Consider the following 12,616-nt stretch of genomic DNA (forward strand, 5'->3'; position numbering starts at 1 on the left):
CCAGGCTCCGAGCTGTCGGCACAGAGCCCGACACGGGGCTCAAACTCACGAACTGTGAGATCGTGACCTGAGCTGAAGTCGGATGCTTACCGACTGAGCCACCCAGGCGCCCCAATCCTTGTTTCTTATTATGCGTTGCAAAGTAAGTTGAAAACATCAGCATACTTCACCTGTAAATACTTCGTCATGCGTATTATTAACTAGAGGTGTTTTTGGGGTAAAATTTACATACGTGCATATCATCAACAGGAGGCGGTTTCAGGTAAAATTTATGGATTTTAACTATACCACCAAATACGTTTTGAGAAATGTATACACCGTGGAACCCAACCCCCTATGAAGATACAGAACCGTGTGGTCCAATATGGCAGCCACTAGTCACACTTGGCTACTGAGCGCTTGACGTGTGGCTGGTGTGGATAAGAAGTGGAATTTAAAATTCCACTCGACTTTCGTTAACTTTAATTAAAATCTAAAAACCTATACTTGAATCTGCTACTGGAAAACTTTTAACTGTGTTACATTAATATGCAATTTGAGCATATTAATCTCCTTTTTCAACTGTGAACTTTAGAAAATCTACATAGAGGTCAAGTATTTTCAAGGAAAATGTAGAGTCTGAATTCAGGCGCTAAAAGTATAAAAGACACACCAGATTTTGAAGACTTAAAAGGGGCACCTGGGTGACTCAGTCGGTTGGGCATCTTACTCCCGATTTTGGCTCACATCATGATCTCACGGTTCCTGAGATTGAGCCCTGCGTCAGGCTCCCCGCTGAACGTGTGGAGCCTGCTTGGGATTCTCTCTCTCCCTCTGTCTCTGCCCCTCTCCTGCTCATGTGCACGTGCTCTCTCTCTCTCTTTAAAAAATAAACATTTTTGGGGCGCCTGGGTGGCGCAGTCGGTTGAGCGTCCGACTTCAGCCAGGTCACGATCTCGCAGGTCTGTGAGTTCGAGCCCCGCGTCAGGCTCTGGGCTGATGGCTCAGAGCCTGGAGCCTGTTTCCGATTCTGTGTCTCCCTCTCTCTCTGCCCCTTGCCCGTTCATGCTCTGTCTCTCTCTGTCCCAAAAATAAATAAACGTTGAAAAAAAAATTTTTTTTAAAAATAAACATTTTTGGGGCGCCTGGGTGGCACAGTCGGTTAAGCGTCCGACTTCAGCCAGGTCACGATCTCGCGGTCCGTGAGTTCGAGCCCCGCGTCGGGCTCTGGGCTGATGGCTCAGAGCCTGGAGCCTGTTTCCGATTCTGTGTCTCCCTCTCTCTCTGCCCCTCCCCGTTCATGCTCTGTCTCTCTCTGTCCCCAAAATAAATAAACATTGAAAAAAAAATTAAATAAAAAATAAACATTTTTTAGAAACAATACAAAAATACCTCATTCATAATTTTGATAATGATCGCATGTTGAAATAACAGTATTCTCAATATGTTCAGTCAAATAAAATATATTATTAAAATGAATCTCATCTGTTTTTTGATGTTGCTACTAGAAAATTTAAAATTTTGGGGCGCCTGGGTGGCGCAGTCGTTTAAGCGTCCGACTTCAGCCAGGTCACGATCTCGTGGTCTGTGAGTTCGAGCCCCGCGTCAGGCACTGGGCTGGTGGCTCAGAGCCTGGAGCCTGTTTCCGATTCTGTGTCTCCCTCTCTCTCTGCCCCTCCCCCGTTCATGCTCTGTCTCTCTCTGTCCCAAAAATAAATAAACGTTGAAAAAAAAAATTAAAAAAAAAAAATTTTAAGGCCAAAGAAATATTTCTAATATTTCTGCTCTGAGCAAGGGCTCTCAAGTGGGGACCGTGGCAAGGAGACCCCTCTTCATGTGACATACAGCAGTGAGACAGCCGATGTCCCCCAACCTGGCCCCATAAAGCGGTGCCTCCTGAACTATTCATAGAAGACATTCTCCAACCCTCTACCTAAAAAACAAACAAACAAAACAAAACAAAACAAAAACCCTGTAATGAGTATCCCAAGAGAAATTCCAGCAGAAATTACACCTGCAAAGTAACAACAGATTGCAACAAAACAGGCCGCCTGAACAGAGGGACAGTTTACGGAAATACGAATCACAGTTGCTAAAACACAAGAAGTTAGTAGGTACAACACCATAGAGGGACCGGGAGATGTCCATCGGGGAGGTCTCCTAGGCTGGCAAATAAATAAAATAAAACCCACACAGAAACGAAAAGTGAGAGCTACAAGTTGAGATGTCATGGGATCGACTCCGAAGAGGCCAACAGCCACTTGAGAAGCACTGAGGCGGGGAGAGAGACTATCGAGGAAGCGAGTCACGAAACGGTGACAGTAATACTTGTCAGAGCTGAGGAGTGACAGCTGTCCACAGTGAGAGGGCCCGCTGAGAACCCCCATGGAGAATGAATAAAGTTCCGGACCTTGCTACATCCTCATGAAATAGCAGAGAAAAAAAAAAAAAAAAAGGTGGGCGATGAGAAGCTTCTACAATCTTCTAAAAAGAGAGAAAAAATGCAAGCCAAGGCCAAGGATCAGGTGGCACTCTGGCTTCTCATCAGCAGCACTGGATTATCTTCCAGCAAAGAGATAACGAAGTAATGCTCCAGCGTTCTCTGGGAGATTTACTCTAAACGTGGAGTTCTGTATTCAACCAAATAATCAATCAAGTGTGAGAACAAAATAAACACATTCTTAGACATGCAGGGATTTTGGAAATTTACTTCCCAAGCACTTCTCAGGGAGAAAAAAAAAAAATTACTCGAGAATGTACTACAACATGAAAAGGCAATCTAAGAGGAGGACACGAGTTCCGAGAACGAGCGAAAGAAGTCCATGAGAACAGCAAAAAAAACCCAAAAACAAACAAAAAAAGAACAGTAAAGGGGCGGCAAGCCTGGGAAGAAAGTCAGCGCGCACCTGACCTCTCAGGAAAGACGCCTCGTTACCAGAACAACCAGCAACCGTGTGATTACGGGAGCGGACCAGGTCTGATGCCAGATCCACCTGAAAACCTTATTTGTCCCCAGATGTCATTCCCGAGGGGTTGAGCTAGGCAAAGAGCAAACGGGGCCAGTGTGGGTGATTTTGGCCCTTCCCTCAATGTCCTTTTCCACCGGAAAACGTGTTTCCATATACACGTAATTCTCTTATGAGAAAACGTATCATGTCTATGAGAAGCCGGGGAGGGAACCCCTCAATAACAAAGCCCCACGAGGGAGCTGGTTGGTTTAGTCCCCGAAGCTCCCTGCATTCAAGCTGTCACCATGTGCACGTGCACTGGGGCCACAGGGTCACTCACGCTACCGGATGTGAGTCTGGAGAAAAACCCGTTTTATTTGGAAGCGATCTTGTCTTCCTTCTGGGCCCCTTCTCCGTGTAAGTAGGACAAGTCAAAGTTTTTGCTCTCCCTGCCTTAAAATGTAGGTGGCTGCACTAATTTCACAGTGCCTTCAGGTAGAATGTTCTGGAATAAAACGTTTTGTCTCTCCTATGGCTGCCCCTCCCTCTGGGCTCCCCTGGATGGCTTTGGACCGTGTGGGAGAAGAGTGGCTTGCTTGTGGGATCTGGAGGGCCACCAGGAAGACTTGGGGTCCCCAGACTCCGCCCTCTGGTTCCCAGGGTCTGCAGGTGTCTTTCTCGCCTGGGTGCCGCTCCCCCTGCTGGAATTCGGGGCCCACGTCTTGCTCCTGCACCTGAACACCTGCGTGTCCGGCCTGGCTGCCTCTCCCTTGGCTTGGGTGGGTATCTGCCACGGTCTTCCCCAGCCCCGAAGGCCACCTGCAGCCCGTGCTGGGGGGTCACCTGGCACGCCTCAGCAGGCTCTTCCTCGGGGCCCGTGTTTGCCCCGGCAGGCGAGGCCTGTCTCCGCAGGGTGTGCCGTGGCCTTCAGCGTTTGCGGGGGCAGCCTGAGACCCAGGTCTGGTCCATGTCAGGATCCCCGTCTGTCCCCCTGGCCAGCCATCGAGAGAACTCCAGGAGACCCCGTCTTCCCGGATGTTGGGCAGCTGAGAAAGGAAGGAGGCGCTGGTGCTCACCTGTGTCCAGGCCCAGCTTTCTCCCCGTTGGAGCAGAGGCGGGATCCGGGGGTTATTTCAAGAAGAGATGCTTTTAGAGGGAAAGCGAGGAAGCCCAAGAGCAGAAGGGTGTGTGTGTGTGTGTGCGTGTGTGCGTGCGTGTGTGTGTAAATGCTGAACGGGGAGGGAGGGACCCCAGCTGGAGCCACAGGAGCCCGTAGAGTGAGCTCCCCTGGAGGGGGCAGGCTGCCCCAGGAAGGTGTGCACAGCGGAGTTTCCCGCCATGGGGTCACCCCAAACTGACCAGCGGGGAGCCGGGCCGTAGCTGCACGGCGGCTGCTTTTCATTAAATTCATTCCATTTCCCTAATTTACCAGCTTTGCCTGCGACACCCCCCCCCCCCCGTTTTCATTATTGTTCCCCAAAAGATCTCAAAGAGTTCACCAACACTCCAACCTTCAATTCTGCTGCCCCCGGAACGATTCTAGCCATCGACAGCAGGTTAAGAGCTGCCGGAGCCCCGACAGGAGGGCAGCAGGAGGAGGAATGAGAGGCTGGTGTTACCTAGAGCCGTAGCACCGAGCCAGTCGCCGCGCTGGGCTCTGAGACATTTCTGTGCTGCGCCGAGAGCAAAACAGCACGAGGGCGGGGACCCGGGGGACGATGAGGTTCTTGCTCTTTGATGACCGCTCCTCGGCTGCTGCTCCCCCCCCGCCTCCCCTCCAGAGAGCAATCCCATCTGGTGGCAGCCAGCTTCGACTCCAGGAAAATCACTCCTTATCACTGAAACGGTCGTGCGCTTGGGACAGCAAAAAGGCATTTCACAAACTATTGATCTGAGAATTAATATATTGCTTTTCTCCCAGATGCCACACCTCGCTGCCATTGTATATATTAGTACCCCCGAAAATAGCATCAGGAGCAAAAGAGCCTTCCAGCCTTTAATTACGTTTTACGTACTTTGTGCTTTTATGCTGTTACTGCTGTCTCGGCCCCTTCGTGTTCATTCCTCTCCGTTTCAGAATGTTTCCATCCCATCTCCCTATGCCGAGATGACTCAGAAGGGTGTCAGGGGATCTGTATTACCGCACGCTGATAAAAAAACAACACCACAACAACCCGCTGAGAGGTTCCTGTATGGTGAACACCTTAAACGACCCTTGACTTGTGTGTGTGTGTGTGTGTGTGTGTGTGTGTGTGTGTTTCCCCTTTAATTCCTGCAGAAAGCATGGCTTAAATCCAGGAGGAAAATGTTCCCATCTGTAGGCTAGTAATATACATTCAACAGTTTTCAATTGCTTGAGCTATGAAATATGATGATAGCCGTCTATATATCTCATGGGGGGAAAGATACCTTGAAATTCACTCTGCCACAGTATTGATGGGGACGCATTTCTGCAGGAAATGTGCAGAAAGACGCGCGGCTCATGATTTCAGCCGAAGCCCAGGAGGGCGGCCTCGTGATGGGCCACGGAGGGGCCGTCTCGTGCGGCAGGCAGATGTCGGGAAAACGTAGAATCGCCCCACCCGCCACCCACGGCCGTCTGCTGTCCATTTCCCCCCTTTCCAAGGGGATAGTTGACGGTCTCGGAAACTTGACCATTTTCTTTCTCGGTTAATCAACATTAGGGTAATTGGCACATTACATCCATTTTACAGTGTGGCGTGTGCGCTTGCGGCTCCGAATAAATAATGAATGATCGCAGTAATGACCAGAAACGCGCGTGAGCTACTGCGGCGAGCGCATAATGGATGCTTTGTTTGTCTTCGGGGACTGTATTACCAGCGTGTAACTGATGAGGCTCTAAAACGCTCGGGGTTACCTGAGGCTTGAAAGGTGCTTCATCAAGCGGAGTCCATTGCTCTGCGCCCAGACCGTAAGAGTGGCCCGATATTTGCTTGCGGTCCCCCTGTTTAAAAATGGAAAATAAGCCGCCCTGCTCATCCATCACCGTGCCTGCCAAATGCTTTCTCCCCCTCCCTCTGCTTTTAGAAAAAGCGACTGGAAACGCCCAAGCAATGCCAATGGCTGAGTTATGTCTGTTTTTAGCACGCAATGTTTGAGCACCAAAGTCAGGGCTCATTAAAACTACGAATGTGGTGGCTTCTAGAATTGGCCACTTTAAACGTAGTCATCTACACATCAGTGGTTCCCGAACTGTTTTATAGTAGTCTGGGTTTTTATGAGGCATCTCTCAGTATCTGTGTGCATAACACACTTCAGTATATTTCCCCAAGGTCCAGCTGAGCACGGCACTGGCGAGCTCACTCCGGCCAGCGAAAAAGTAACAGCCCTCCGTGACGGATGCGAAGAGAACCTGTCGCTTTATCCGTGTCGACGCCAGCGCGTGACCGTTACGGGACGACTAGTTAGAAGAGTTAGATGCCTTTCTGGGCGTGTGTGCTTACTTAATCCTTTTAAGCTTGTGCCTGGGAATATTTTACATTCTATAAAATTAAGCACATTGCTCTCTACTTTGAACTTAGCCGTGTGCGGGGTGGAACACTGGTGTTTCTTCTGACCTTTGATTTTCTTAATTGAAAGGCTGGTGTCCGTTTGAAATGTTTGCACCGAAACGGCTGAGTTCAGGGTGTGGGGACACAGAGAAACTTTGCAAGGGCGGATCGAGGAAGAGCAGATAGGAGGATAGGAAGCAGACAGGAAGAGCAGTCGGGAGAGCAGATAGGAGAAAGGGAGCTTGGCAAGGAGCGAGGAAGGAAGGAAGGAAGGATAGCAGGTGTGAGTTAGAAAAAATTATCCCAGGAGGGATCCCACAGAAGCAAACGCTGGGAACGAACAACAAAATGCTCACCCGAGAGATAAACGCACCGAATGAGTACATTAGACGCCGTGGAGGTAGAGGGTTTCCTTTGGCATAGTGTCTGAGACACCCACGTGGGAGCTGCCCGGAGGGATGAAGCCAAACCAAAGAAAAACCGCCAAACAACCAAACACTACACCAGCTACATATCCCGTATACACGCTACTTTTCTTCAGCACTGACTTCAGCGTCAGGGGTTGCGAAGATTAAATTATGATGTGGAAATGGCCCACGCAATGTTAAAGTACTCGACCGACACGTGAAATGTACCAATATTCTATTAATAACTGTTCAGTTGCATCAGGCCAGCATATATTACTGTGGGTACAGCTTGTTTAGCACATGCCGTTCCAACCCTTCCAGACACGTCCCACCTCCAGGATGAGCATTGGCCTGTGTGACGACCAGAGCAGATCATTAAAAAAAAATTATTTTTTTAACGTTTTATTTTTTGAAGAGGCAGAGCAGGACACAGCATGAGCAGGGGAGGGGTAGAGAGAGAGGGAGACACAGAATCCGAAGCAGGCTCCAGAGTCCGAGCCGTCAGCACAGAGCCCGACACGGGGCTCGAACTCACAACCCGTGAGATCATGACCTGAGCCGAAGTCGGACGCTTAACCGACCGAACCACGCAGGCACCCCCAGAGCAGATCAGTTTTAACGCTACCCTCTGCACTTCAAAATTAGTTTCGGTAACAATTCTGTCATGATCGGCAGCGGTCATTATTTGTTTGGTTTTGGTTTTAAAATAATGACCAGTTGTAAAAAAGAAGGAATTTCAATGTTAAAGATAGTGTTCAGGGGCACCTGGGTGGCTCAGGTGACCATCTCGTGGTTCGTGGGTTCGAGACCCACGTGGCGCTCTGTGCTGACAAGCTCAGAGCCTGGAGCTGCTTCCGATTCTGTGTCTCCCTCTCTCTCTGCCCCTCCCCCACTCACGCTCTGTCTCTCTCTTTCTCTCCAAAATAAACTTAAAAAAATTTTTTTTTAAAGTATTCAAATTCAAGAAAATATCTCATGTGAACTAAAATGCATACTTAATGAAATAAAGACTACAGCTTGTGATTCACCTTGTTTCCCTGTTTTAAATTTTAAACGTAAAAACAACTCCTAGTGGCCACAGGAATGGTAGAAATGAAATAACTCAAGTTTTGTTTTGTTCTTTATAATCGCTGTGCTAGTGTTATCCATTAGGAATCGGCTGTTGAAAGACAAGTATACAATGCCACGGGAGAACCACGAGATGAGAACTGGTCTCAACAGAGCTTAAGCAGTTCTGAACCTGTAGGAACTTTTAAATTTTAAAGAGCTTTATTGAGATATAATCTGTGTACCATAAAGCTCACCTATTTAAAGTGTGCAATTCAATCAAAATTGCACTGGCATTCTTCTCAAAGCTAGAAGAAACAATCCTAAAATTTGTATGGACCCACAAAAGACCCCAAATAGCCAAAGTAATGTTGAAAAAGAAAACCAAAGCGGGAGGCATCACAATCCCGGACTTTAGCCTCTACTACAAAGCCGTAAGCATCTACACAGTACGGTATTGGCACAAAACAGACACACAGACCAATGGAAGAGAATAGAGAACCCAAAACTGGACCCACAAATGTATGGCCAACTAATCTTTGACAAAGCAGGAAAGAATATCCAACGGAAAAAAGACAGTCTCTTTAGCAAATGGTGCTGGGAGAGCTGGACAGCAACATGCAGGAGAATGAAACTAGACCACTTTTTTACACCATACACAAAAATAAACTCTAAATGGATGAAGGACCTGAATGTGAGACAGGAAACCATCAAAACCCTAGAGGAGAACACAGGCAACAACCTCTTTGACCTCAGCCGCAGCAACTTCTTACTCAACCCGTCTCCAAAGGCAAGGGAAATAAAAGCAAAAATGAACTACTGGGACCTCATCAAGATAAAAAGCTCCTGCACAGCGAAGGACACAACCAGCAAAACCAAAAGGCAACTGACGGAATGGGAGAAGATATTTGCAAACGACATATCAGATAAAGAGTTAGTATCCAAAATCTATAAAGAACTTACCAAACTCAACACCCAAAGAACAAATAATCCAGTGAAGAAATGGGAAGAAGGCATGAATAGACACTTCTCCCAAGAAGACATCCAGATGGAACAGACACATGAAACGATGCTCAGCGTCACTCATCATCAGGGAAATACAAATCAAAACCACACTGAGATATGACCTCACTCCGGTCAGAGTGGCTAAAAGAAACAATTCAGGAAACAACAGATGCTGGCAAGGATGTGGAGAAACGGGAACCCTCCTACACTGTTGGTGGGAATGCAAACTGGTGCAGCCCCTCTGGAAGACAGTATAGAGGTTCCTCAAAAAATTAAAAATAGATCTACCCTATGACCCAATAATAGCACCACTAGGAATTTATCCAAAGGATACAGGAGTGCTGATTCATGGGGGCACATGTACCCCAATGTTTATGGCAGTGCTTTCAACAATAGCCAAAGTATGGAAAGAGCCCCAATTCAACTGATGAATGGATAAAGATGTGGTTTATATATACAACGGAATACTACTTGGCAATGAAAGAGAATGAAATCTTGCCATTTGTAGCAACATAGATGGAACTGGAGGGTATTATGCTAAATGAAATAAGTCAGGCAGAGAAAGACAGATATCACATGTTTTCACGCATCTGTGGATCTTGAGAAACTTAACAGAAGATCATGGGGGAGGGGAAGGGGAAGGGGAAAAATAGTTTCAAATGGAGAAGGTGGGAGGCGAACCATAAGAGACTCTTAAATACAGAGAACAAACTGATGGTGGATGGGGACGGGGAAGAGGGGCAAATGGGTGATGGGCACTGAGGAGGGCACCTGTTGGGATGAGCACTGGGTGTAGTATGTAAGCGATGAATCATAGGAATCTACTCCCAAAGCCAAGAATACACTGTATACACTGTATGTTAGCTAACTTGACAATAAATATTTTAACAAAATAAAAAATAAAAGACTTCATGGTAAAAGTGACAATTAAAAAAAATAAAGTGTGTAATTCAATGGGTTTTGGTATCTATCTCTACAGAGTTGTGTAATCACACCCTAACCTAATTAGAGAACATTTTAATCACCACCCCCCCAAACCAACCCGGTACCCACAGGCAGTCATTCTCGCCCCTCCCTCCAAGCTCCTCCTCCACCACCCCTTCCTACCCTCCCTCCCCCGACCCTGTGGCTGGCCACGAATCTACGCTCTATTTCTATGGATTTGCCTTTTCTGGACATTTCATACAAAAGGAAGCAGGCAGGAGGAGGACGTTTGTATCCGGCTTCTTTCATTTAGCCAAAGGCTTCCAGGGTTCATCTGGGTCATGGCATAAATCAGCATTTTATTCCTTGTGTTGCCAAATAATACTCTTTTCTCTAAATACACATTTGGTTGGTCTTTTTATCAGTTGATGGACATACAGGTTGTTTCCACTTTGGAGCAACTACAAATAATGCTATGAACATTTACGTACAAGCTTTTGTGTTGACATCTGTTTCCTCTTACTTGAGTAGGTAACTAAGAGTAGCACTGCGGGGCCACATTGAACTCTAACATCTTGGGGACCTGCCAAACTGTTTTCCAAAGCAGCTCCACCATTTACATTCCCACCAACAACGTATGAGCCAATTTTTCCTTTTCTTGCCAACACTCGCTACTGTCGGTGTCTTCTGTCATAACCATTCTAATGGGCGTGAAGTGGTATCTCATTGTGGGTTTGATCTGCGTTTCCCTGATGACTAATGACACTGAGCATCTTTCTTTGTGTTTATTCGCTATTTGCATATCTCCTTTATAGAGCTGTCCATTCACATTCTTTGACCATTTAAAAAAACGGGGTTGACTTTTTATTATTGAGTTGTAAGAGTTCTTTATGTATGCTGGATACGAGTCCCTTATCAGATTTGTGGTCTGTAGATATTCTCCCTCATTCTGTGGGTTCTTTTCACTTTCCTGATGGTATCGTTTGTAGGAAAAGTTTTAATTTTGATGCAGTCCACTTGATTTTGTCTTTTGTCACGTTGTGCACTGGTGAAATATCTAAGGAATCAGTGACTAATCCGAGGTCACAAATATATACTCACATGTTTTCTTCCAAGAGGGTCGTAAGTTTAGTCCTTACATTTAGGTGTGGGATCCACTTGGATGTAACATTTGTGTATAGAGTGAGGTAGGGATCCAAATTCATTCTTTTGTGGGTAGACCTCTCTTTGTCCCAGCACCCTCATTGAAAAGACAGTTCTCTCAACGAATTGTTTTGGCCTCTTTGTTGAAAACCAATTGTCTATAAATAAAGGTTTATTTTCAGAGTCTCAATTTTATTCCATTATGTATACGTCCATCCTTAAGGTAGTACTACAATACACTGATTACATTAGCTTGGTAGTGAGCTTTGAAATCAGAAGGTATGAGTTCTTCAACTTTGTTATTCATTTGCAAGATTGTCTTGGCTGTTCTGGGGTCTTTCAATTTCCGCATGACTTTTAGGGCCAGCGCGTCAATTTTTGCTGAACAGGCAGAGAAGGTTTTGATAGGAATTGTGTTGAATCTGTATATCAATTTGAGGAGGACAAACATGGGATGTCTTCTCATTTATTTACATCTTTAACTTCTTTCAATGATATTTTTATGGTTTTCAGTGTATAAGTCTTCACTTCTGTTAAATTTATTCTTCAGTTATTTTATGCTTTTGATGCTATTGTAAATAAATAGTTTTAACTTTTCCTTTCTTTTTTTTTTAATGTTTACTTATTTTTGAGAGAGAGAGAGAGAGAGAGAGAGAGAGAGAGAGAGAGAGACATAGAATCTGAAACAGGCTCCAGGCTCTGAGCTGTCACCACAGAGCCCGACGCGGGGCTCGAACCCACCAACCGTGGAATCGTGACCTGAGCCAAAGTTGAATGCTTAACCGACTGAGCCACCCAGGCACTCCTTGACTTTTTCTAAATATTGTAAATCGTTTTCTTGGTTTTGTTTTCAGATTGTTTATTGCTAGTGTACAGAAATACAATTGATTTTTGTATATTTATCTTGTATCTCTCAATCTTCCTGAAACTGTTGATTAGCTTTAATAGTGTTTCGGTGGATTTCTTGGGATCTTCCATATACAGGATCATGTCATCTGCACAGAGAGGTAGTCGTACTTTTTTTTTCTAATCCGTATACCTTTTCTTTCTTTTTCTTGCCTAATAGCCTTGGCCAGGCCCTCCAGCAGAAGTGCTGAGACGCGCAACCTTGTCTTGTTTCCATGGCAACACCCCTTTGAACGGAACATGCTGTGTAGCTGAGCTGGTGTGTGTTGGGGGTGGACTGTTGAACTGCATGAATTCCTATGTAGAATACAGTACTTATCCAAGTTCAAGTAATAAACATGTGCTAATCTGGGGCTCACATATACGTGATTAAAACCCTACAGTAACCACAGCAATTGTTCAGCACTTAGACAAATCAAAGGTATTTTTTAAGGAGGAATTTATCCCTGGCATTATGTAGCGTTGCTGGTGCAATTAGCTGGTCTTATTGTAAAATTCCCCACGATGCGTTTTCTATTGCTCACATCCAAAGCAGATGGTACCCAAGGCCCACACCCCTCGGTGCAAGGATGCGTGCCCCGTTTTTCCAGCAGTCTCTGAACCGTCCTTTGGGTGTGAACCAATCCGTCTTGGGCACACACGCCGGGCCACCCACGAGATGGGCCACAGCGCCCACTGCTGCCTCCCGCCCCACCCTGTGCCCAGAAGACCCTTCACACCTGCTGCGGAGTTGACTGGGATGGTC

At 46.3% G+C, this 12,616-nt stretch overlaps 1 protein-coding gene across 3 annotated transcripts in view; it reads right to left on the minus strand.

The window, feature by feature from the left end:
* The window catches only part of CARD11 (caspase recruitment domain family member 11), a 145,499-nt gene that overhangs the window by 118,865 nt on the left and 14,018 nt on the right, over positions 1 to 12,616 (minus strand). Inside the window, exons 3-4 of one of the 3 annotated variants that reach the window (XM_047837667.1) lie at positions 5,806 to 5,892; positions 4,943 to 5,074 (exon numbers count right to left, since the gene is read on the minus strand). The exons of 1 other annotated variant lie outside the window; for it this stretch is intronic. The gene's annotated coding sequence lies outside the window, so the exon portion shown is untranslated. The remainder of the gene's footprint in view (positions 1 to 4,942; positions 5,075 to 5,805; positions 5,893 to 12,616) is intronic. One more of the 3 variants, XM_047837668.1, reaches the window with a different exon arrangement.

This window comes from Prionailurus viverrinus, chromosome E3 (assembly GCF_022837055.1).
Source record: "Prionailurus viverrinus isolate Anna chromosome E3, UM_Priviv_1.0, whole genome shotgun sequence".
In the NCBI taxonomy this organism is placed as follows: domain Eukaryota; kingdom Metazoa; phylum Chordata; class Mammalia; order Carnivora; family Felidae; genus Prionailurus; species Prionailurus viverrinus.